Below are 19,237 nucleotides of genomic sequence, written 5' to 3' on the forward strand. Positions count from 1 at the left end.
GATGCCAGTGTGCTTCTTAAGCTACGGTTTGAATGTGGTGCCAGACAGCTGGCACAGGCAGCTTCAGCTGAACTTGTGCAAAAAAAAGGAAGTCCTTATTGTAAGAAAATTATTATCCAAATCACTGTTGAAGTCATAATGCTAAGATACCATAACTTAAAGTAGGCTACAGTCTGCTGTTTTACTTCCCTGTGTGGCATAGTTCCCTCTGCTATGTTTTATTCTGAGAAATAATGCCACCAGTTGAGTAAGAGATTTTAGAGTTATAAATGCTATATAAAGATTTATCCAAATGTTTTAAAAATAATTTTGTCTCCATGTTTCATTCAGATTATTATTATTGTTGTTTGATGTTGTTGTTGTTGTTATTATTATTATTATTATTAATAGTAGTAGTAGTAGTAGTATCTGGTTATTCAGTAAGAGCTGTGCTGAATTTCAGTTTAGTAGAGAAAATTATTTGAGGCAGATTTTCAGAGAAACACCACAAAGAAATATGGCATGCAGTGAAACTTTCACTGCTTAGCATTGAGCCATTTTGAGTGAATTTATAAACGTAGTGGATTATGGAAAGGAACATACCTTCCTTTGGCCTTCTTCCTGGGACACAGTTGTGCTCTGGACCAGGGAAGGGAATTTGCCAGCTGGTAATTATCCTATTTCTTCTAGTCTTTACTCTTCTTGCATTTTGTCAATGCCGGTTGGGCTTCACACCAATATTGATTTGTTTCATTTTATGGAGTAACTGATTGTTGAGGTATGTGTGAAAATTAATTTAATTTAAGAGAAATTTCTTCTGAATAACTCCTAGAGATATTCATTTCTATATAGAGCACCATACAGCACTTAAGCTGAATAAGATGATATATAGATAAACCTGTGTATAAAAGCAGATTTATCCATTCTGGATCTTCGTGCACAGCTGAATTTGTTGCTGCGAAGCCTGCATTGTTTTTTTTTTTTGGGGGGGGGAATCTACCATAGTATTTTATCACTAGTCATAGTGTTGTGGAATATTTTCTCTTGGAAAACATGGAAATTACATCATTGACTCATATGGGGTGCACATATTTAAACACATCAACGAACACTCAATTGTCTGTATTTACTGGATAGCCAAAACCTGCAGGATATTTTACAAGGTACTTAGGACATAGCGTAGTGTAGGTCACCTCAAATTCACTCATACCCCAAACAGATTAAGTGGGTAGTCACACTTAGGTGGTTTTATGTTCCCTAGTGAACTGATAAACACTAAACAACCCACACAGTGTAAAAGAGGTTTGTGGTAGCATGCTCCAGTGTGTTAATAATAGATTGAAGGAGGTTTTTATCTCTTTGAAACATGTAGCTGTTTACTAGCTAGTAAAGTAGAGGTGGCAGCCAGCCTAGCAAAGAGACATCTGGATATTCAAGGAACCGGAAAAAGTATTATTTTAGATATGAGTGGTCAGCTCAAGGAGGGAATAGAAGGCAACGTGGGAGGCAAAATTAAGTCTTTCTGGATCCCTAGGAGACTTTGAAGGTGAGTTTGCCTTTAAGAGATAACGAAGCATTTGAAAAGAGGCACCATAGCCTGTTCATTGACAGAGGAGCTCTTTCCAGAGGGTGTTTTCTGTGACAGACAGTCACAAACAGGCAAGCCTTGAAAATATGTATAAAGTCTGAAACAGTAACTATACTTTATAAGGACTAAACAACAAGGTTGTTCAGTAAAAAAGTGAGAGACAAGGAGAAATCTTTCTGATTAGTGGATTAGTGTTAGTTGTCTGATTGTGTGGGGTCTCAGTTTTTCATAGAAAGAATATGACTTTCCTTCTGTTAATTTCATTGCCAGAGTCCTGGATTCAATTTTTTTTTCTTTTAGTCACTGAGTTATATTGCATATTTCTCTCTGAAACACTTTGGTATAAATTTTGCTTAGAGTAAAAGGGCAGTATTCTTTTCATTTCTAACTTTATGTAAGGGATGTGTGTTTCTTGGGGGAGATGTAATCCCATGGAAAACCTCTACCATTGAGCAAAATTTGATTTAATAAAATTAAAGTTAAAACTATCATTGAAACAAACAAACTAACAATCTCTCCCCCCTTCTGTGTGAATTCTGTCTGCGTATGCTAGTTTAGGAGAAAGAAAAATGATTTCTACATTCTTCTCATAATAAGGGATTTGAAATTCTCTGACTTTTGGTAAAGATGCTTTTATTGATCTCAAGAAGAATTTTACTAAGCTATTTATGTTATCCCATCTGAAAAAATAGCACAAAGACAGTTAAAGTTTAATAGTCCAATGAGAAAGGATAAGACATATTTCCTGAGAAAGGATATTTCATGCTGTTACAAAATTAGTTTTCATGTATTGCACACCTACATGGGAAAAAAATGAGTGCTGATAATAAAAGTTATCTCTTCTTGATTAGTATGAAATATTTTAATTCTAAATTGTAAGTAATTTTTTTAAGTTCACTTATTATATATAAGTTCTGTTTTGTTTGCTCTAAAAATCTTACAATTTTACTACCACATGCTTGAGCTACTTTCAGCTTATATTAGAAATTGCATTAGTCTTTTCACAGGTTGAACCCATTATACTTACTGAACTAATCTTTTTACTCATAAGATCATTCTTATTAACATTTAATATGTTACTACCTTTTAATATTAAAACTTTTTCAACCTGTATTCTGCGTTGCCAGTATCCCCAACAAGACTCATTGACAGTAAGAACCACAATGAAAGATCTTTTAATAGTTGAAATGTAATTAAACAATATTAGTTTGAATTTATACAATTAAGCAAGGGCCTATAAGATCCCACAAATTTCAGATTCTGTTGATGTTTTAGAATGTGTTCTACTTAATCTTCTCAGTTTTAACTCTTGTTTGATAAGAAATATGCCTTTAAGTCAAAATAGAGAAGATACTTGCCTATGTAGTAGAAGATATGCCCTTCTACTTTTTTGATTTGCTGTAGGATATACCTTGAACAAGCTGAACAAAGAGTGTTACTGCTGTATATTTGGTTAATTAATAAATTTTACTTTTAAAATGTCTTTTAAAGTGAATAAGAAGACCCTAATAGAAAGTGACCCGTTTCTGCCATCACTCCTCAGTTCTAATTTGTCCTATCTTTTATTGAATCATATACTCTTTACCACTAAATTCACACACATGAAATGTAATTAGAATCTATAAAAAAATACAGATGAGATCCAGTAATTATTGAAGTTAATATAAGGACCTTTTCTTGTTTCAAAGGGATCTAGGAATGAGGAGTTAAGTTTTAGTGGCAGAACTTCACTTGCATTAGATCATAGACTGAAGGTTTCTAAAAAGTCCCAAGAGAATCAAGAGTGAATTAGTTCAGTTATTACCAATATGTCTTTAACTTTGATTAAGAGAAGAGTTGTTGACTCTTGACTGATTTCTGGGTACTAAGAACAAATAAATCCTTTATTCCACTTTGTTAAAACTAATTAGAAGAGTTCCCTGTGATTTTTATGCTCCTTTTACCTAAAGTATGGAACAAAAGTGATTCATTAAGTCAGATAAAAATAAATAGTATAAATAAATAAATAAATACCTAAGGAAAGCATAATTTCTATCTATAAGAACCATGCCAGCTATTGAAGGTTATTGAAGGCAAGATGTGAATCTTTACAAATGTCTGTGTTTGGAAACAGAATTTTATCCATCTTTCAGTCCTTTATCATTAAATTCTGATCTGTCTAACTATAGTCTTTATCTTCTTCCTTCTGGTCTGGCTTTTAAGTTGTCTGTGTTCAGTCATAAAAAGAATTTTGTGCCCCTAGACAACAACAAGGTAGTCAGTGAGCACATATGAAATGTGGCTTTTTGGACTGACTTCCTGTTCTTGATTTGTCCTTGGCATGACATAACTGCAGTTGTGAAATGGTGATGGCTCCTCGACAGGGGCGAAATGTAGCATCGCGTGTTTTTTGTTAAGGTAAACATAGATGGCTCATGTGAGTAGTATATTAGGAACAATTGACTGCTAAATGTCAGAATTCTGTACTGAATTCAAAAGCTAACAATTTTGTCAGAAAACTGGAAGATTTTGTTTCAAATTCAAGAAAAGAATTATCTCTGCCATGAAACTTACCTCCTTGATAAAACATCGTTTACATTCACAGAGAAACTGTTACAACAGCCTAAAGACTAGTCTGGTTTTTGTCTTGGGCAATCAGTTCTGCTTCTTCTTACTCCATCCCCTTCCAAGATATAGCTGAAATCTACTAAGGAAGACTCATGCTTAAATAAAAAAAAAACAACAAACAAACAAACAAAAACCAAAAAAAATCAGCCTGGGCCAGTCACCAATACAATTTCAACTTGAAAGGTTAACATTTTTCAAACTAGTAAGCAGCTGTAAATGGCTAGAAAACCTCAGCAAAGCAAAACACTGTTAGCTTCTATGGCTCTCATATGCAGTTCAACTGGAATATGTGGAAATGCCTAAAAATATTCCACAAAATGCACTGAAGAGTGGAAAAGGGAGATGCTAGTGGCTGGGAACTGCTTCAAGGGTCTCATAGAGGCATGCATGAAACAGTGCAACTTTTCTGGTTAGTTGTTTTTAAACTCTTAGCTACAAACAGGCAGCAGTAGACCCAAGATGAAGAACAAAAATAGCTTATCACTGGTCAGGAAACAAATGTAAGGGGAAGCATATAACAGCAGCAGCAACCACAGGCTGATTTCATATTAAGTGACATCGCATATTGTGTAGCTAGAAGGCCTGAAACTATCCTAATCTAATTGTCTGTAAATCTATCAACTTGACTTCTCCTCATTATTCTTATTGTCATTGATGAAGAGTTCACCATAATCAGGGTCAGCATAATGGTCAGTACCTCTCAGCAAAAGGAGAGGGACACCTCTCTGTGTCACATGAATCTTGTTAAATTCAGTTAATCTTTTGAAATTAATTACAAGCCTGCACATGGACCGAAGACTAAATTACTACAATTAACATATTTAAAAGTTCTGTTAAGTAAAGTGAGATATGTGCTCATGTATAGGTAAAATTAAATGTGTCATGTTGAAAACAGTATATGGGCTCAAGGATATTTGGCCTGCACAGTAAAAGGAAAAGGAACACTTTGAAGACCACATGGCTGAATCATACATTTAATAAATACCTATTGGAGGGTAGAAGTGCCACCTATTTTGTAGACCCTTTTTTTGAGAGTTTAGCAGGTACTAGTCCTATTGTTACAATATGACATGTCTCTTATTTTTAATAGCCTCACTCCTTTTCATGAAGTTTTTGATCACAGATATTCACTTATTCAGACCTGAATGTATTAATAGCAGCAAAGTTTATCATTCCTAAGCATTGCATCTTCACCTGCATGGAAAAGATGAACATTGAACTTCTTAGAGACTCCCAGAGTTATTATTTCCTCTTTTCTGTTCCCCTGAGACTGCATTTCTAGTTGTCCCTAGGTCATCTACTTTTCTGATGATTAGGTGTTTGGTTTTCCGTAATTGAGGAAAATTGTTAAAAGTTTCTTTGATTTGTTTTTATTGTTGTTGTTTTGTTTTGTTTTGATGTGGCTTACTGGAACAGATTTTTTTTGTTAATGTTAAAATGTTTATTACTCTACATATTAGGCACTCAATATTTTCTTTGAGTCCTTGGTAAAGCTGAAGAACTTACTTTCTTAGGGAAGTCAGTCATTATAATATTTTTTCCTTCTTTGCTACTTTTCTCCTGCTTTACCTGTTCAATAGCTTATTAAGAAATTGGGAGTTCTTGTTTGTTGAGAAAGTTTTGAGTACACTAAATTTTAGGGAAAAACTGTATACAGTGATAGAATATTTGGAATTTATTTAATTAAAAAGTTAAATAAGTGAAATTGTAATATGTTAATTTCTTTGTGCTCTTGTGTTGGGATGTCTTAGTTTGAATTAAGATAAGTCTTAAGTAAAGTTAATGTCTCAATGTAATACATGCACTTTTTAAATAATTATCAACAGAATCCTTGTTGTATGTCAGTTTGTAGTAACGAAGCACTAAACTCTGATGTTGCTTATTCAAAGTAAATTTGCACCCAAATTGAAATGTGAGTCTATATTATGGACAAAGGTGAAAATTTAGATGACAAAGAGCAGCCTGCTAAATTCAAACTAAAATCAGTGCTATTTATTCTTAATGTTGCAAAAGTAAAAAGAAGGTTTGTGCCTGTGTCATGGTTTAGCTTCAGATGGCAACAAAGAACCACATGCTGCTCTCTCAAGCTTCCCCTGCACGGGGAAGGATGCAAAAGGCAAAAAAAGGCAAAAAAAGGCAAAACTTGTGCATTGAAAAAAAAGCAGTTTAACAGAACAAGAAAGGGAACAAGAAAACAACAACAATAACATGGATAGAGGAATATACAAACACAATTACAGAACCACTGTCTACTCACTGGACCAGGACGCACCTGCCTGCTCCCAAATGTGACTTCCTGCCCCCAGGACGACCCAGCCTGCTACCAAGTGGTGACTTCCTGCCGACTCCCCAGGCAGCTCAGACTGGGCATGGCTCACATGGGATGGAATACCCGTGTCAGTGCCAGAGCCTGGGGAGAATTAACCCTATCCCTGCCAGAACCAGGACATTATCCACCCCTTATTCCATATCATCTACACCATGCCTAGATCTTACAGGTTCCAATGAATTGTCACCATTTTCCCCTGTCTTATATAAAAAATATGTATATAAATATATATATATACGTACATATATATGCATACAGATATAATGCCCTTAGTCTATGGACTATCCCTCTAAAATGTCTGTTGAGTTCATTTAATCCATGGCTTTGGGCTCCATCTGTTAGAACAGTCTCTCAGGGCAGGTGAGATGCTGTGTGGTGCTGGCCTGTTGCATGCTGTATTTTCGGAGCTTGTGACTGGTGTACCCGGTGCAGCTCATGCACGCAGTCCGTGGGCTGAAGATGTAGATCTTGAGGAGGTTGCTGGGTGCCAGCTGCTGAGGTCAGGTCTGATCCCGTCACCACTGCGCTTTACTCAGTGTTTCATCAAAGTCCATCTGCCCTTAATTTGGGTGATTCTTACTGGAGTCCAACTGATAGAAAGTATACTAATGAGGACATACAGTGGCAGGGTTACTGAGCAATTAATATCATACAATTTGATTCATTGGCTATTCTTGCTCAAAATCAGATGCCTGTGAGGTATGCATTGGACTTCCCCATCCTTCCGCATCACCCACCAAGTGCACCCAAGTCCTTGGGCAAAAGCGATCCCACGGATGGATTTGCCTTTGCCTGAGCAGGACTGACCCAGACTGTGTTCCCTAACATATTCTTCATGTGCACTACGGGGACTTTATCTCCTTCTATGGTACGTGGAAGTTTTGATTGGGCAGGGCCAGCTCGACTGGTAGATCCCCTAGTGTTAACTAGCCAGGTAGCTTTTGCTAAATGTGTATCCCAATGTTTTAAAGTCCCACCACCCATTGCTCTCAGTGTAGTTTTTAACAGTCCATTGTATCTTTCTATCTTCCCAGAGGCTGCTGCGTGATAGGGGATGTGATATACCCACTCAATACCATGCTCTTTGGCCCAGGTGTCTGTGAGGCTGTTTCAGAAATGAGTCCGGTTGTCCGACTCAGTTCTCTCTGGGGTGCCATGTCGCCACAGGACTTGTTTTTTGCCGCATGGCCTTGATTTTCAAGGCCCAGGATAGTGTTCTGGGCAGTGGCATGGGGCACAGAGCATGTTTCCAGCCATCCGGTGGTCGCTTCCACCATTGTGAGCACACGGTGCTTGCCTTGACGGGTTTGTCACAGTGTGATATAATCAATCTGCCAGGCCTCCCCATATTTATATTTCAGCCATCGTTCTCCATACCAAAGAGGCTTCAAACGCTTGGCTTGCTCGATTGCAGCACAAGTCTCACTTTCATGGATAACCTGTGCAATAGTGTCCATGGCCAAGTCCACCCCTCGGTCACAAGCCCATCTATATGGCGCATCTCTTCCTTGATGGCCTGAGGTGTCATGGGCCCACCGAGCTATGAATAGCTCACCCTTACATTGCCAGTCCAGATCCACCTGAGCCACTTCAGTCCTAGCAGCCCAATCCACCTGATGGTTGTTGTGATGTTCCTCCGTGGCCCGATTCTTGGGTACATGGGCATCAACTTGACGTACTTTCACAACCAGATTCTCTATCTGGGCAGCAATATCTTGCCACAGTTCGGCAGCCCAGATGGGTTTGCCTCTGCGCTGCCAGTTGCCCTGCTTCCACTGCCGTAGCCACCCCCACAGAGCATTTGCCACCATCCATGAAATGGTATAAAGTACTGGACATTCTCCTCACTCAGCAATGTCCAAAGCCAGCTGAATGGCTTTCACCTCTGCAAACTGTCTCGATTCACCTTGTCTTTCACTGGCTTCTGCAGCTTGTCGTGTAGGACTCCACACAGCAGCCTTCCACTTTCGATGCTTTCCCACAATACGGCAGGACCCATCAGTGAACAGGGCATATTTCTTCTCATTTTCTGGCAGTTTATTATATGGTGGGGCCTCTTCCACACGCGTCACCTCCTCCTCTGGTGACATTCCGAAACCCTTGCCTTCTGGCCAGTCCATGATCACTTCTGGAATTCCTGGGCAACTGGGGTTTCCCATTCGAGTTCACTGTGTGATCAGTGCAATCCACTTACTCCATGTAGCATCAGATTTGTGGTGGGGACCCTTTCTTTGAACACCCAGCCCAGCACCGGCAGTCAAGGTGCTAAAAGAAGCTCTGCTTCTGTACCAGCCACTTCCAAAGCAGCTTGAACCCCTTCATATGCTGCCAATATCTCTTCTTCTGTTGGAGTGTAGCAGGTTTCGGATCCTCTGTATCCCCGTCTCCAAAACCCTAGGGGTCAGCCTAGGGGTCAGCTTTCTTCATATTGCCCAAGCCGGCCAGCCACCTTATCCGCCGTTGGTCCCTCTTTGTCTCTCCATTCCATTACTGCTAATGAGTTGGTATGTGACGATGGTGTGCTCTGTACAAACTTCTGACCCATGGGCCTTGTGCATTGGACCTCATCAGGGTCTGTGGGTAAGTCTGCATTGTCGAAGTCATAATAAATCATCTCCCGCATGGCTAATTCTCTCAGGTACTAGATACCTCTTTCCATGGTAGTCCACTTGCTTGGCTGACATACAAAATCTCCACTGAAGGGGTACCTTTCCCCCATGCCTGGCAGGAGTCGTTTCCAGAGGCTGAGGGCGTGGGTCTTCTTCCCAATTGCCTTGTCAATGCCACCTTCCCTAGACAGGGATCCCAGCTGCCTGGCTTCCCTACCCTCTAATTCCAGGCTACTGGCCCCGTTATCCCAGCACCGGCGCAGCCAGATGACAACGTGCTCACCTGAAAGTCAGCTAAAATCTTTTCGCATATCCCACAGCTCGCTCAAGGAGAGGGATCGAGTGATTATCTCTGGTTCTGCCTGTTCCTCCTGTTCTTGTGATGACCCTGGTTCATCGTCATCTCTTACTAAGCGAACTGATTTCTTTGTGTACTTCTTCTATACAGGGACAACTGATACTGGCACAGATTGGTCCCCTGGTTCAGCTGCAGTGGCTGCCACCGGGGTTGGAGTAGCCGCAGTGTCTGTCACAGGAGTCGCAGTAGCCACAGTGGCTGCCAGAGGGGTTGCAGTAGCCGCAGTGTCTGTCGGCCTGGTTTCCATCTCTTCTCCCTGGGGGTGCTGCATAATTCTGAGCAGTGCCTGGTAGATACTGGCCAGGGCCCAGCACAATGCGGTGAGTTGTGCCTCTCTGGAATAGCCACAGCATTTTCCCTTCAAATATTCTACCACTTTATCTGGGTCCTGTAATTGTTCAGGGGTGAAGTCCCAGACCACTGGAGGCGAGAAGTTCTCCAGGTACCTGCCCATGTTCTCCCACATGCCATGCCACCCCTGACTATCCAGCCTCAGAGCAGATCTCTGGGCGGTAGTCTTAAATAGCTGTTTAACCCTAAACAATACCTGGAACACATTCAGGAGACATAACACTAGGAACATGCTGGTTTGAGCATCCCAAGGATATTAAAAATTCTCAAAAGCTATCATACCTGACCCGAAGGAGAAAAGGGAGGCCAAAGAGCTGGGGAAAGTGTCCCCCCTCTTTCCCCTACAGACCGGGTGTAATTATTAATAAATTCTGAGAGACGGTGCCCAAGGTACGGACAGGACAGCAATACCACATAAATGCCCCAAAGCAACTGTCTGAACAGTGATGTTATCATATCATAAGCCGATATCGCACAGGACAGCAAAACGACAATCCTCATCCCTCTCCCAGAGGTGATAAACAGCATCGTGGGGAGTACCTAAACCATACAAGAATTTACATAACACAGTCACGAGAACAAACCAAGCAACATGGTGACCAACGACTATTTACCTAATACAATAAACGCACACAACAAATTCATTTTTACAAGCTCTAGTTGGATTCTGCCGTTATCTCAACCCTTCAAGCCCCACTTTGGGCACCAAAAAGAACTGTCGTGGTTTGGCCTTAGGTGGCAACAAAGAACCACATGCTGCTCTCTCGAGCTTCCCACCCACGGGGAAGGATCGGAAGAAAAAAGCAGAACTTGTGGGTTGAGAAAGGCAGTTTAACAGAACAGCAAAGGGAACAAGAAGACAACAACATGGATAGAGGAATATACAAACACAATTACAGAACCACTGTTTACCAACCAGACCCGGGATGTCCCAGCCCGCTTCCAAATGGGACTTCCTGCCGCCTCTCCCGGCAGCTCAGAGTGGACATGGCTCACATGGGATGGAATACCTGTGTCCCTGCCAGAGCGTGGGGAGAATTAACCCTATTCTGGCTGGAACAAGGATAGCCTGTATATGACATTGTGGTTTTTTCACTACATGAAAATGAAAGTACGCAGTTATGCACTCTGAAGAAATAAATCTCAGATTGTCACAGTATTCTACTATTTTTACTACTATTTTAGTTTTTCTTTTAGCAAGCTGTTGCTTTGGTCGAAGACGCAAAAGTTATTTGATCAACTATAGTGCTATAAACATAACAGTGATAGCTGCTTTACTACATGATATCCTATCTGAACTCCATGTGTTATAGATCATATGGAACGATCTATGTAAATTATGGTACCACTGTATGAATAATTTCTTGGATTACTCTGAATTTGCATAATGAGATAGTGTTTGAAGCTGGAAGAAAAATGATAGGCACTCTTTGTACATGCAGCACTTAGAGTTTTATTCCCATAAAATGCCTCAGTTGCTTTATAAATTTGATTAAATCTGCACTGGAATTACGGTATGTGGAAAGGCATGCCTTATATAACTTGAATAACTTATTTCAGCTGGTGATGAAACAGGTAATATATTTTTGTTTATACATCTTTTCCCCCATTTGCACATCCTTGCTTTTTTTTTAATAGTTGCACTGCAGCTTTTCACCTCTTATTCCCAGAGTAGTCCCTTTCTGTCCTACAAACTACTAATTTCAGACATTGTTTTTTAAATAGCAACTGTTACAGCTCATGGAAGTACTCATGTCAGTATACTGCTTTAGCCAACCCTAACATTTCACAATTTTTCCTCACTCTTTTCATTGCCCAGTTGCTGTACAATGACTCTGTAGGCCTGAGCCTGATTTAATTTACCAAAAAGTCTTCACATCAGCATGATAAATACATATTCTTTCCTTCACAAATCCTTATTTGACATCAGATTTTTGTTCATATTACAGAAACCTATGGTTTGTTTACATTTTTGGTATCATTAGCTATTGTTTAAAAAAGAAAAAATAGATTATGCACAAAAATCTAATAAAAGCTATATGATGCATAGTTTTTAACTAAAATTCTTTGGTTTAAAACCCATATTAGAATAGACTACTTAAGTATTCATTTAGCATGAAGGACCTACGTGAAATATCCCTAGATTGCCTTCAGCAGTGAGATCTGTTCTGCGTACAGAGGAAGAGTGTCTAAGAGAAAGGAAGAGCTGACGAGTAACATGTGGGAAAACACTGAATTCAGTGTTTCATTGTGTAATATGTCTAACTGGAGGTGAGACCATATGGAATTGTCATGATGTACAGATTATGTTTTATTTGCTTCTACTAAGTTTGATAAACAAGTTGATACTGACCATCTGGTGCTTGCCATTTTCTACAAAGTGTTTTGGATTTAATTCTAGAATTCTTACTAGATTTTGAGTTACATTGCCCACTGTAAGATGGAACAAGAACATGTTTTAAGCAACATGCACTAAGCAATAAAAAATAAGTTGATATGAAGTTATTTTGCTGAAATGAAACATAGCGGCTATTGTAAAATAGAAATATAATTATACAGAGTAGATCTAATAATTATACATTGCTCATTTATCTTTAATCATTATTGTGTAAAGGCAAAAAAATATCTTGCCCTGTTGTATTTTGGATAACATATTGTCTATATTCAACTATTTATGTACCTTTCTATTATAATTTGAGATGACACAAATTATTATAGGATAAATACTACGTAAGTGCTCAATGAGTTCTTCTGGGAATATCCCAAAGCAATATATGAGTTTCACACAATATGTGAAAATAACGCAGTATCATTGATTTCTTTCTAACTTGTACATTCAGAGGAAAAAAAGGTGAAAAGTGTACTCAGCAGAAGCGAGTAACACAAAGACAGCTGTCTCATCCATCCAGTGGAAATGTGTGGGTTTTTTTACCTTATTGATTAAAAAATTATGAAGATTTAGAAAAACCCAAGGGTGTTGCAAAAATAGTGTATCTGCTGTTATTTACCTTCTAGTGCTTGTAAGTGTGAATCATATGGTCGCATTCCTGGTGATTCACATCATAACATATGCCACCCTTCACCAGAAGAGCAAAGCTGAAAATATAAGGCATATGAAAGTCATGAGATATTCTGTTGTGTCCAGCTCTGGAGTCCTCAGCACAGGGAAGACGTGAATCTGTTTGATCAGGTCTAGAGGAGGGCCACAAAAGTGACCAGAGGGATGGAGCATCTCTTCTCTGAAGACAGGCTGAGAGAGTTGAGGTTGTTCAGCCTGGAGGGACACCTTATTGCGGCCTTTCAATACTTAAAGGGGCCTTATAAGAAAGATGGTGAAAAACTTTTTAGTAGAGCCTGTTGCCATAGGACAAGGGGTAATTTCTTTATGATGAGGGTGGTGAAAGACTGGAACAGGTTGCCTGGAGAGGTGGTAGATGCCCCATCCCTGTAAAGATTGAAGGTCAGGTTGGACGGGGCTGTGAGCAACCTGATCTAGTTGAAGATGTCCCTGCTCACTGCAGGGGGGTTGGACTAGATGACCTTTAAATGTCCTTTCCAGCCCAAAGCGTTCAGTGATTCTATGATTCTGTGATTTTAGATCATGTACATAGATTTTGGGGAAAATGCCTTTCTATTCTCTCTTCTTAATTTTCATCTTGGTATCTGGTCTTGTAATGTAGAAAAGACCTTTTTCTACTTTAACAGTAGAAAAAGGATCAGTGGCACATGAAGTGCTCTCTTGCATCAGCAGTGTAAGTAGCTCTCTATGGGAAACACAGTAGCATCATACTCTTTCTGGTGTAGTTTATGACTATTACGTTCCTTTTATTTTCTGTGCTGTAAAGAAACCTTTCACTAATGGGATCCTTTTCTAAGACTTACCGGTGCGATATCATAGAATCATAGAATGTGTTGGATTGGAAGGGACCTTTAACCTGCAGTTAAAGGGCCAACCCCTCTGCAGTAAGCAGGGACATCTTCAACTACATCAGGTTGCTCAGAGCCTTATCAAGCCTGGCCTTGAATGTCTCCAGGCCTGGGGCCTCCACCACCACTCTGGGCAACCTGTGCCAGTGTCTCACCACCCTCATTGTAAAGAACTTCTTCCTAATGTCTAATCTAAACCTGCCCTGCTCTAGTTTAAAACCATTGCCCCGCGTCCTATCGCTACATACCCTTGCAGACAGCCCCTCCACAGCTTTCTTGTAGGCCCCCTTCAGGTACTGGAAGGCCACTCTAAGGTCTCCCTGTAGCCTTCTCTTCTCCAGGCTGAACAACCCCAACTCTCTCAGCCTGTCTTCAGAGGAGAGGTGCTCCAGCCCTTTGATCATCTTTGTGGCCCTCCTCTGGACTCGCTCCAACAGGTCCACATCCTTCTTTCATGATATATTTGCTCATAAGATGAAATCTTGTTTTCCTTCATTTTTTTTCTTCTTCCATGCTTACCAGTTGGACAATTTGTCCCAGGTATCACAGCATCTTTCGCCATTATAAATCTAATCTGTGTAAAAAGAAGTGAAATATGAGCTTGTGGTTGGACAATAAAGAGTAGTTATAAAATTTTGCAGTTTGTATTATTGAAGGTTAGAGTAGGAAATAAAACTATGAAAGTAAATAATAATTTTATTTGTTCCTTTCACATAAGTGAGGTACCCTGAATTTGGTAGAAGTATGGTATATGTAATCTTATCAAGGGCAAATAATATATTCTCTTGTTTTTAGTGACTATATGTTACTTATGGGATTTGAGAGAACTTCTACCTGTAGCATAGTGACTCTCACTCACTCTCTACTGAGGGGGGCAAAGGGGCCAATAAGCCGTCCTGACCCACTTCACAGGGAGGTCTGCAGCCTCCCTGGGGCACGGGTCAGGGATGTGTTGGACAAACTTCCTGCCCTAATAAACTCCTCTGACTATTACCCCCTTGTAGTATTTCAGGTGGGTAGTGATGAAGTGGGTAGAAGGAGCCCAAAATCAATTAAAAGAGATTTTAGAGCCTTGGGACAGCTGCTTAAGGGATCAGGAACAGAAGTTGTGTTCTCCTCTATCCCTTCAGTGGCAGTCATGAATGAGGAAATTAACAGGAAGAGGCAACAGGTCAACTTGTGGCTCTGGGACTGGTGTTATCGGCAGGGCTTTGGGTTTTTTGATCATAGGCTGCTTTATGAGACACCTGGCCTGCTGGTTGCTGGTGGCATGCACCTGTCCCAGAAGGGGAAAAGAATTTTGGGGCAGGAGATAGCAGGGCTCATTGACAGGGCCTTAAACTAGATATGAGGGGGGAAGGGGAGATAACTGGGCCTGTCAGGAGTAAACCCAAGGGAAGGATGCCAGGGCTTGAAGGATGGTGGTCTAGTGAGGACTCTCGCTCTGCCATTTCATTTGAGAGAAGGGATAGATGTTTAGAAATCATGGAAGCACCTGAGAAGGGTCTGGCAGGAAATGGGGCCCATACTCACAAAAAGGTGTTGGAATCATTAGCTCATCTGAAGTGCATCTATACCAATGCACGCAATATGAGCAACAAACAGGGGGAGCTTGAAGCCATGATGCACCAGGAAACTATGACATAGCGGCTATCACAGAAACGTGGTGGTATGCCTCATATGACTGGAGTGCCACAATTGAGGCTACAAGCTCTTCAGGAGGGATAGACAGGACAGGAGAGGCGGTGGAGTGGCCCTGTATGTTAGAGAATGCTATGAGAGGTCAGAAATCAAATATAGTGATGATGGGGTTGAGAGTGTTTGGATTAGGTTAAGGGCCAATAAAGCTGATATCGCTGTGGGAGTCTGCTATAGACCTCCCAACCAAAGCAGTGAGGTGGATGAAACTTTCTATAAGTAGCTGGGGGAAGTCTCACAGTCACTTGCCATTGTTCTTGTGGGGGACTTTAACCTCCCAGACATCTGCTGGGAATACAACACAGCAGAGAGGGAACAATCCAGGAGGTTCCTGGAATGTGTGGAGGATAACTTCCTCACACAGCCGGTAAGTGAGCCAACGAGGGAAGGTGCCCTCCTGGACCTGCTTCTTGTGAACAGGGAAGAACTTGTGGGGGAAGTAAAGGTTGGTGGCCGTCTAGGGCACAGTGATCATGAGATGATTGAGTTTTTGATTCTTGGAGAAACAAAGAGAGGTGTTAGTAAAACTGCCACCTTAGACTTCCGGAGGGCAAACTTTGACCTGTTCAGAAGACTGCTTGACAAAATCCCTTGGGAGGCTGCCCTGAAGGATATACTGCCCTGGACATACTTCAAGAGAGAAGTCTTAAAGGCACAGGAGGAGGCTGTCCCTGTGTGCCGAAAAACAAGTAGGCGGGGAAGGAGACCGGCATGGCTAAATAGGGACCTTTGGCTGGACCTCAAGAACAAAAGGAGAGTCTATGACCTTTGGAAGAGGGGACAGGTCTCTAATGAAGACTATAAAGATGTAGTGAAGCTATGCAGGGAGAAAATTAGGAGAGCCAAAGCACAGCTAGAGCTCAACCTAGCTACAGGTGTTAAGGATAATAAAAAATGTTTCTATAAATTCATTAACAACAAAAGGAGGATTAGGGAAAATCTCCCCTTCTTATTGGATGCAGAGGGAAACATAGTCACAAAGGATGAGGAAAAGGCTGAGGTGCTCAATGCCTACTTTGCCTCAGTCTTTAGCAGCGGAACTAGCTGTTCCCTGGGCACCCAGCCTCATGAGCTAGGAGACAGGGAGGGGAAGCTGAACGAGGTCATCACAATTAAAGAGGAAGTGATCAGTGACCTGCTACCCCGCTAGGATGTGCACAAGTCTATGGGACCGGATGGGTTACATCGAAGAGTGCTGAAGGAGTTGGCAGACGTGCTCGGCAAGCCACTTTCCATGATATACCTGAAGTCATGGCTAACCGTGGAGGTCCCAATGGACTGGAGGGTAGCAAATGTAGCACCCATCTGCAAGAAAGGCAGAAAGGAGGATCCGGGAAACTATAGGCCTGTCAGTCTGACCTCGGTACCAGGGAAGGTCATGGAGCAGATCATCTTGAGTGCCATTACAAGTCATATAATGGACAAGCAGGGGATCAGGCCTAGTTAGGATGGGTTTATGAAAGGCAGGTCCTGCCTGATGAACCTGATCTCCTTCTGTGACAAGATGACCTGATTACTGGATGAGCGAAAGGCTGTGGACGTTGTCTACCTAGACTTTTGAAAAACATTTGACACTGTCCCCCATAGAATTCTGATGGAAAAACTGGCGGCTCATGGCCTGGATGAGCATACGATCTGCTGGATCAAGCACTGGCTGGATGGGCGGTCCCAAAGAGTGGTGGTCAGTGGAGTTAAATGCAGCTGGTGGCCGGTCACAAGTGCTGTTCCTCAGGGCTCGGTGCTGGGACCGTTTCTGTTTAACATCTTTATTGATGACCTTGATAAGGACATAGAGCGTATCATCAGTAAGTTTGCAGATGACAGGAAGCAAAGCGGGAATGTTGATCTGCATGAGGACAGGGAGGCTCTACAGGGAGACTTGGATAGATTGGACCGATGGGCCAATGCTAATGGAATGTGCTTCAACAAGGCCAAGTGCCAGGTCCTTTACTTGGGCCACAACAACGCCATGCATCGCTCCAGGCTTGGGGAAGTGTGGCTGGAGAGCTGCCTGGCAGAAAAGGACCTGGGCGTTCTAACTGACAAGCAGCTGAACATGAGCCAGCAGTGTGCCCAGGTGGCCAAGAAAGCCAATGGCATCCTGGCTTGTATTAGAAGTAGTGTGACCAGCAGAAGTAGGGAGGTGATTGTGCCCCTGTACTCAACACTGGTAAGGCCACACCTTGAGTACTGTGTCCAGTTTTGTGCACCTCAATACGAGAGAGATATCGAGGTGCTGGAGCGAGTGCAGAGGAGGGCAACGAAGCTGGTGAAGGGCCTGCAGAATAAATCTTATGAGGAGCAACTGAAGGAGCTGGTTAGTTTGAGGAAGAGGAGGTTGAGGGGAGACCTCATTGCTCTCTACAGCTACTTGAAAGGCCATTGTGGAGAGGTTGGTGCTGGTCTCCTCTCACAGGTAATCAGTGACAGAACAAGAGGGAATGGGTTCAAGCTGCAACAGGGTAGGTTTAGGCTGGACATTAGGAAAAAATTCTTCACAGAAAGAGTGGTCAGACACTGGAATAGGCTGCCCAGGGAGGTGGTGGAGTCACCATCCCTGAATGTGTTTAAGAGTCGTTTAGATGTGGTATTAGGCGATATGGTGTAGGGGAGAACTTTGTAGAGTGGAGTTGATGTTTGGACTCGATGATCCCAAGGATCTTTTCCAACCTAAATGTTTCTATGATTCTGTAGTCAGTATCCGGTCTTTTCTTTAGGAAGAGTTTTGCTTAAAGGACCAAATGAACCATCTTTAAAATAAAAATAATTTTTGAAGGTGATAAAAAAATCCCCTTGAGGCATTCAGCTAAAAGTCTTGCTGCTAATTGTAAATATTTGTGATTACTCAGCAGAAACACTTAATTATCACTGAGTCCAGAAAAGATTTTGTATTAGTTAATATTCATTATTTTGATAGTGGAATTCTGGTAGACAAACAGAAGAAGAAGGACTCACCTGTGGCATGTCATTTATCAGTAGCATCCAGAGAATGTGTTTTTCCTAAAAGGAAGCGTTTCATAAAGAGTAATAGTTTACATAATTTCCTCTTATTTTCTAAACAATAGATTAGCCAGCACAGTGTAGCTAGGGAAAGACTTGCTTACTCTTCTAGTGTTTTAAAACCAGTCTTCTTTCAGCTAAAACTAGAACAGATATTGATTCTCAATTTATATTTTTCAAATTTAAATGGAGAATTAACGCATATCCTGTATAGCAATTGAGCTGGAGAGGCATTTAACATCCAAAGTATTCATTAACATTTGCTTGCTTATGTTAATTGATTGTGAACTGCAGTTGAGTCTTCTTTTTCTGAAACACTCAGGTTTCATTCTGTATGATGTTATGACTTGCATACTAATAACTGTGTGATAATGATTTTGTGCTACGTCTTTATCAAACATGCGTACCATTGGCAAAGCAAAAGATTTTCTGTTTTGTCTTTCTTACAGTGCATAAAAGGGATAAGATGATTTTTTATTTCATTTGGTTCAGAGTTTTTTGAATAAATAGCTGTATTTAATGTGATTGTACATCACATGTGATTGCACAGACCTGTGCTGGCATCAGGTCTAAAGAAAATAATGAGTATGTGCTGTAGTTGTAACTTCATGCTACCACCACGGTTAGAAGTCATCAGCTACTATCCATGCAAATTATAGTGAGCTGTGAACCATTTATCAGTATGATCTCAGAAGGTAGGTCAGAAGTGGACATGTACACCCAATTGAAGAATATAATAAATTATAGCCTCGTAGTCTCATGAAATACGGGGTTTAAAAAAAAAAGAAAAA

At 41.1% G+C, this 19,237-nt stretch overlaps 1 protein-coding gene across 4 annotated transcripts in view; it reads left to right on the top strand.

Annotated features, from left to right (window-relative positions):
* Positions 1-19,237, top strand: part of CNTNAP4 (contactin associated protein family member 4) — a 242,550-nt gene that overhangs the window by 30,144 nt on the left and 193,169 nt on the right. The gene's annotated exons all lie outside the window — the stretch shown is intronic.

This window comes from Chroicocephalus ridibundus, chromosome Z (assembly GCF_963924245.1).
Source record: "Chroicocephalus ridibundus chromosome Z, bChrRid1.1, whole genome shotgun sequence".
NCBI classification, from domain to species: Eukaryota; Metazoa; Chordata; class Aves; order Charadriiformes; family Laridae; genus Chroicocephalus; species Chroicocephalus ridibundus.